Source organism: Lathyrus oleraceus, chromosome 1 (genome assembly GCF_024323335.1).
Source record: "Lathyrus oleraceus cultivar Zhongwan6 chromosome 1, CAAS_Psat_ZW6_1.0, whole genome shotgun sequence".
In the NCBI taxonomy this organism is placed as follows: Eukaryota; Viridiplantae; Streptophyta; class Magnoliopsida; order Fabales; family Fabaceae; genus Lathyrus; species Lathyrus oleraceus.
In genome coordinates this window covers 342,806,951-342,815,196 of record NC_066579.1, presented here as the reverse complement: position 1 = coordinate 342,815,196, position 8,246 = coordinate 342,806,951, and positions in this window count along the sequence as shown.

The following is an 8,246-nucleotide window of genomic DNA, read 5'->3' as shown; positions in this document are numbered from 1 at the left end:
GAAGAAGAGATTGGAACTCCGTTCCAAGCATTGTTAATAGCTGATGAGATTCAGAAGACTGGGGCATCCATGTCTTCCTTGAAAGATGCACAATAAGTTGTTCAGGCTGGAGGCACAAACAAGTGGGGTCGTGTCGTGGAAGTCGTCAAGAACAAGAACAGGGCTGGTCTAGGATTTCAGCAAGGGTCGTTCAAAGGAGAATTCAAGACTATGCAACCAATTTTACGCAGTGGAGGGTTCATTCACAAATAAAAACAACACTCATATGTTATCATTCATGAAGGCGAAGATGAAGAAGATATTGCCAACTTTGTGATACATGGACAGACTTGCAACAATTGGGTTGTTGTTGATGTTCCTGTCATTAGGCATTGTTCAAAGTAATATGTCTTATTATTTATAGAAAAATCATTCTCCTATGACTAAGGGAGAAGTGAAACACTATTGGGCATTTTCAAATTATCATCAATAAAATGCAATTTTATTCATCCACATTTATGTTGTTTTTACTTTTTGCTTTTTATGAAAATGGTATTCACAAAAAACATAAACAAGCAATAATTTTTCCCATTTCTGCATAATATTTGTTTGCACTTCATATTTCTAAAATCAAAATATCAAATCATTATGGATTTTACTTCTCAAATCCATTAAATATAATGATCTTACTCCCTCTCCGAACTTTGATTTCCCTGTGTTTGAGGCCGAGGAAGAGAATGATGATGAAGACTGTCGTACCCCAAATTTTGACCACCTTCTCTTAACCTAGGATTTAGATCACTAACAGGTCCAGAGACCATATAAATCATCTGGCCAAATCCTAATGACCTAAAAAGTCAAAGGGGAACCATTTTGACTTCTTAGTCCCTCTTAGAAGTTGATTATTTAGACTTTTCGAAATAACATAATTTGTAGGATTATGCTAAAAAAGAGTTTATTATTATTTTTTAGGGAAAATAAATAGGATTAGTAATTAGAATATTATATCTCATTAGATTATATTATTTAGAAAAAAGGTAATTAAATATAAATATTATATTAGGATGTTAATTATTTAATGAAATTATAGATCAATAGTTTAGGAGTTTTTTTTAAATTAGACTAAAAATTTAGTTATTATTTGTTATGAAAATATTTTAGCTATCTAAGCATTTAAATTATTATAAAAATATTTGTTTTTATTTAAGTATCTATAAGTGCCATTTTATTTTGAATGGGTGCAATTGTCTAATGGAGAGTAGAACATGGATAAGGAGTTATGAGTGCAAGAGGTTATGAGTTTGAATCTAAGTTTTTTCACTTTTACGGTTTTTCTCTCCTTTTATGTTTTACTTTCACTAAACATTATTTGATAATTAAAATTCTCACATTTTTACTTATTATTTTTGGATTTTTTTATTAATTTATTTTTAATCAATATTATAATATTCAATTTTTATGTTTTTAATGAAAAAAATAAAAAAATATCAAATCAATCAAAATTATGTTTTTTAGTATATTTTTAAGAAAATCAATTTATCATATTTTTTTAAATTTTCGAATTTAATAAAATATCAAGTTTGCACATTCTATTTTAATTTTCGAATTCAATATCATTTTCTATTTTCGAATCAATATATTTAAGATAAAATAAAAAATCTCTTTTATCATTATCAATACTTTATTCTAAAAAAATCTTTTTTTATTTTGTTGATTAGGGTCTAATTATTAGAGTTAAATTTGTGATTTTACTATCATTATCATTTGTTTATTTAGATTTTAAAATTAATAGTAATTTAGTATCACTATTAGGCAACTTAAAGAAAAATCAGAAAAAAGAAGAGAAACAGATGATCATGAAAATATCATCATCGATATCATATCCTCTCAATTCCAAATTGCAAAAGAAATTTAGAGTTTTCCAAATCCAAAACCACATTCAATCATAAGCATATCAAAATCTAAACTAGCTCAAATCAAGATGGGTTAAAATTTGATTGAGTCAATCTTCTTAATAAAAATTTCAATCATCCATTAATTAAATCAAATTTCACTCACTCAAAATCAATTCAAAAATTGGTAAAAATCACCAAATCACATAAATAATCAATCCAAAATTAATCAGAATTAACTCATAAACTTATTTTTTCCACTATAAAAGGAAGAATCCGTAAGATGAGAAGGGGCTGAAAAAAATCAAAAGTAACAAACTTACAACAATTCCAAACCTTTCACAAAAAAATACTTAAAAAAAACCGATAAAAGTTTTAATTTGTTGATTGAGTAAAAGCTACAACAGTTATCATCATCTAACAATAACAACAAGGAGGAGAAATCAAATTAGCACCATCAAGTTCATCGCCTACGAAACCGAAGCATAAGAGTCATGCCGCGCACCACCACAGATCACGCTCTTGCTATGTTCGTGATGCATCACCGTCTCCTTCCCCCCTTCCGTCAATTTCCAGTTAGTCTTCTCTCTTCCATCTCATTTTTATTGATATTCTGACGGTGCGTTTGTTAGTCATTTTGATAATGGATTGAAAAAACCAAAAAAAGAATAATGAAGCTTCATAATTTTTCAACGGTTAATAAAAAAAGCAAACATGGATAAGAAAGAAAATGCGTTTCTTTTGGTTTCTTTTTTTAGTTACATTATTAGTATTAATTATTATTATTTTAAACTTTCTTCATTTTTTCTAGCCATGTGTCGCAATTTCATTGACTAATAAGATATTTAAAAGTCAAAATTGCTTACTAATTTATTTTTGGGAAAATAGGATGTCTCAGGAATTCCTGAAAAAGTGGGCGGCCGTATGACCCCTTTGTCTCCATATTAATTTAATTTTCCTTTTTTTTTTAATTATTGGAAGCAAATTATGGTTTAGCTTATTCTAGTATTGGGCTTTAGGTCCATTTGGATTTCTACCATTTTTTTAACACATACCCCTTATTATTATTTCACACACTCCACCCCTTTAATTATTTTTATATTGTTTAAATAATTTAATTCGTGATTAGGATTTTATTTAATTAATTGATTAAGACAAATAAATATAATAACTGAATTTTTCAAATATTTTATATATTGACTAGGATATAAATTCAATGATTAATTTAATAATTAGAACAACAAAAATAACTAAATAATTATCTACAAGTATGATTAAGGATTTAAATTAGAGTTATGGTTAATTAGGCATAATAAAATTAGTAATTAGTTTTTTAAGATTAAATATTTCCCTTTTAATAATAAAAAAGAAAAAAATACAATTAGGAAATTAGGGTTAATTTATGAGATAACTTTGATTATGTTAGGGATAATATGGGATAACATTCTAGGAAAATTGCTAAGATTTAAGAGATAAAAATAAGGGATAAAATAAGGGAATAGAAATCGGGATAAGAGATATGTCATATAAATATATAATATTATTATTAATCCATTTTTATAAATAAATTAAGTATTATATTATTGTAATCAATAATTGGGATAAAATCAACTTAAACTCACCTCAAACTACAAGTCCTCTGCCCTGGTGCATTGAGCCATTTTTCAAAATAAATTACTTCTCCGCCTCCGATGCGTGAGAATTTTTAAGGGATAAAAACAAAAAACAAAAACAAATATTTTAACAAGAACTACAGTACTCAAATCATTCGCCTAATGCGAAGGTACCTAGGCATAGAGTTATAAACTCTAGCGAGCACGGTTATAAAAAAATATTTTTTGGATCTCCCATTAATTCAAATCAAATATTTTTTATAAATATAATAAATAATTAAATAATCAACCAGTAACCGAGCAAATACCTTAGGAATACACACTAACCCTAGACTTAGAGGAGGATCCCATTGGATACAATGGAGGTAAGGGGTGCCTAGTACATTCCCCTTACTTATCTGACTCCCAAACCTAGCATCTTACCCATAGTTATTAGGTTTTCTCATTATTTTCCTGTTACCTAGGAACGAATAAAGGATGGTGGCGACTCTGTCATTTTTCTAGCTGCGACAACTGACGACTCTGTTGAGGAGTTCTTATACTTTCCCTAAAAAGAGTCAATACCAACCTCTGGTTTTAGGGTTTTGTGTGCTTCCTTGTTTTCTTGCTTTTATTTATTTATTTGTTTACTGCTTCTCATTTTTTTATCCTCTTTATTATTCTCTTATCTTATTGAACTATCATATCATTAGTGGGAATTGATATTCAGTGAGAAGCTAAAACCCAAGCTCGAGAAAAAATTAAGCTTAAGTAAGGGGTCGTCCTGTCTCGGCCACCAGGGTTTTCATCCCATAGGGTCTTTGATGACGATTCCTCCCAGAATAGATCAATTCAAAAGGTTTGTCATGAGAAGGCCAATACTTCTTCATTATAGAGCATTTGGGTTTGATCCATGACTCTGGGGACATCTTCTAGAATCCTCTCAACTTAGGGTGACCTTATGTTATCAACCTACAAAGGTTGTTACTAAGATCCCACCTAGACGAGGCTTTTTCCGAAGGATTACCGTAGGAAGGCTTGCTCCTTATCATGGTAAAACAAGGGTATAATCCATGTCTATGACTAGTATCTTACCTAAAACTTTATATCCCATAAGTAAGGGGATTGGGTAGTCTAAACTTAGAACTGACCTGTCATAAGAAGACCACCTTAGTTAGGTCATGCTTGTATTACATTACTTATCCTTAAACCTGTTTGGGTTTCCCATGCCGATCATTATCCCTATCTATAAGGAGCCTTCTTAAACAAGGCATCCTTATATTTGACATTATCCATAAATCCACATGTAGGTTCAATATCCATCATAATCCCTAAACCCCTATGTGTTTTCCTGTCTGTCAGTATCCTAATGTGACACTTGCATTCCATCTAAAAAGAACTTTTAGCATACCTTCAAAATTAAAAATAAAAATAAAAATAAAAATATTTTTGCATACATACACATACATTTCTATATCCTTTCCGCTTTCGCCCTTATCTAACTATCATCCAGCTAGTAGACTTTCTAATACTCACGAACATACTCGAAGGACATCTGAAGAAGCTATAAAGGGACTCAATAATGGCAAGTAACCTTGAAGAGAGAAGGTAACCCTTTTCCATGTCAGCCACAACCTACCCAATGCTTTAAATACAACGACCCTGGATGATGACCTCCATAATGAGGTTTTCAATAATATCTACTTCAGCAGCAACCTCATGCGTTTCATCAATCACAACAAAGGAAGCTTGGAAGGAAACTTGATCCTACACCAATGTCTCATGACTTACTCAGAAGTTCCATAGTAAAACTACAATTCCTTGGTCCTTCTCCTCGTCCATATCCTCCCAGTTATGAAGAGAATGCCCAGTGTGACTACAAAGTCCAAGACTGGATCGACGACAAGTCGTTGACTCTTGAAAAAGGAGTCCCATTGGTGAACAGTCCCCCCTTATCTTTATAAGTGGAAGAACATCAAAAAGCATCCCCTAAAGACAGTGGATCAACAACGAAGCTCATCCCTGGGATCAATAGGGTTTATCAGTTCCAGTTCTAATTTCTTTTTTGCTAAGTGTTTTTTGCATTAAAAGTTGTACTCTTTAGGAAATAGTTTTAATAAAATGAGCATACATATTTTTGAAATAAATCCATTCATTTACACTCTCTTTTTTATACCATCATAAAAATAAAAATCAATTAAACCTTTTATTCTCACTTCTCACCTATTAACAAACTTATGAGGAGAATGATGTAATAAACAACTGAATTTGCTGATGTATGTTTTAATAGTAAGATCGGGATAACAATGTAAGACATTGTTTCATTTCCATAAACACTGGAGAAATAAGGAGATAATTTGTAGTCAACCCCCTCGAGCCTGAAGTCGGTGTTCTTTCTACTAAAAAAACCATAATTTTAACCAGGGGTAGGGTAGTTTTTTAATTAAGTCAATGATTCATTTTGATCTCAAGAGAATTATTTGATCTAATCATAAGGATAATAGGTTCAAGCACATCTTATTCCTCACATATATCATCTAACATCGAGGAAGTTGAGAAAGTACAATGCTTACAATAGCTAACTTGACAGTCACAACTTTCGAAATCAAAAGCAAAATCACATGCTGTTTAAAAAAAAGCCCGCTAAGTCAAAAAAAGGGGAAACAACCAGATTTTTTTTTACTTAAGCAAAAGTTAGGGCATTATTTTTAAAAAAAAAATCCCACTAGGTCAAAAACTTAAAATGAGTTGACTTAGGCAAAAGTTAGGGCATCCCAATGGACCACACATCCAAAAGAAGCGGTCCATGCAAAAAATAGGGATTAGAAAGAAAAAAAACAACGAAAACAAGGTTGTAAGTGAAAGTAGGTGATTACCGCCTCAAGAATCTCATCAGTGCTTGAATCATTACATCTACCTCCATCATTATCTATCAAAATTCTCTTGCAAACTAAATGTACTTGTTGAGTTAATTGAATTTAGGAATGGAGAACATCAAGGAGAAGGGGTGGGATAAAATTAAAATTTGAGCCTTATAATCTTTTGTTTCGTAAATTATGAACCAAACCACGTTATAACATTTAAAAGTCCTAATTTGCATGAGCATGTTGTTTGAATTACTTTTCAAAAAGAACATTTTTCTCACAAATCAATACTTAGCACCAAGGAAATATCAACAATGGTCTGATCAGGGGCCCACCACTTCGAGATATTCCTGACTAGGGGAAAGTCACCTAATGATCCTTCCAATTAGGGGGAAAATCCTTATGATCCTAGGGGCATATCATTTGAATATCCTACTGATTTGAGGCGAAACATTTCAATATTTGACACACCTATGTCAAATAACATTCATGACCCTCATGATCAGAGGCATACCTTTCAAGACTCTCATACTAGGGCACACCAACTCAAGGGCACGGTGAGGCCAATCACTCCAAAAATTCATCTAATCCGGGGCATACTTTTCAAAGATTCAAATACTGGGGCAACTCATATAAAGGTCATACCGCAACATTGTGGGATCAAAGTTCTTTCTCAAGACACTCCTTCACACCCTAATAATCAGGGACATACTTTTCAAGATTCATATACCAGGGCAGTCCATATCAAAGTCATACTACAACATGATGGGATCAAAGTTCCTTTTCAGAAAATACCCTCCAAAGCTCAATCAATCTGGGGAAGACCGCCACAAGGCTTGATAAAAAAAGATCACTTCAAAAGAATAGTTTATCAAGGGAAAATCATTCCAAAGGTCGATTAGTTAATGGCGAATCTTTCTAAGGATAATACTACAGAAGGCCACCTCAAGTGCATGGTATGGCTAAGCCGCTTCAAATTTATATTGAGGAGAATTTCTTCAAAGACCTAATAGACTGGGGCAACTATAGGATAATGCATGGACATGCTGAAATTCTAGTTATCAGACTTTCGATGTCACACGGGTTGTTATGACATCCGATTCTGCGCAGACAAGAAATATGCAGAACTTAAAAGTAAGTGCAGTAAATAACACAAGTAATTGTTTACCCAGTTCAGTCCAACATGACCTACGTCTGAGGGCTATCAAGCCAGGGAGGAAATCCACTATTAGTAGTATTAATTCAGACCTTAAACCAATTGTTTAACCCTATCACTTAATACCTACCCAATGCAATTTCAATCTTACACTAAGACCAGAGTTCCTACTCACTCCCCCTCAATCACCTTAGTGATTACTACCTTTAATCAATATTAAAGACAATTATGAAGTCACACTTCAAACAACTCTTGATTGTGCTTAACAGCTTTAATCAAGATGCACAACACTCACGCTTAAAAGCTTAGAGTGACACAACACTTACAACTCAATGAACACCCTATACCAATGCAATCATCTACGTGATAATAGCTTGGCTTACAAGATATGTCTAATATAAGACTCACAAAAAATACAGCAGTGAAGTATGATGGACACACTACGCCTAAAAACCCCAGTTCTGAATGAAGGATTGCCATCCTTTTATATTGCAGCACTTGGGCCTTGTACTTGTATTCTCCTGAATTTAAGGTCACGCGAGTTCCCCTAAATTCCACATCTAGGTTACTAACAAATAGGTTATTTGTTAGGTTCATTAAATGTAGCTTGGTTGTTGGTTTCCTGGATTTTCTCTTAGCTGTTGAATCCCTGAAGAATAGCCTGAGAAAAATGCTGAAACAGAAAAACTAAACAACCTACAATATAGCATACGTTGTCAGGAATGAGTGTCACAACATTCAGTTTGACATCCAACTCAAGAAC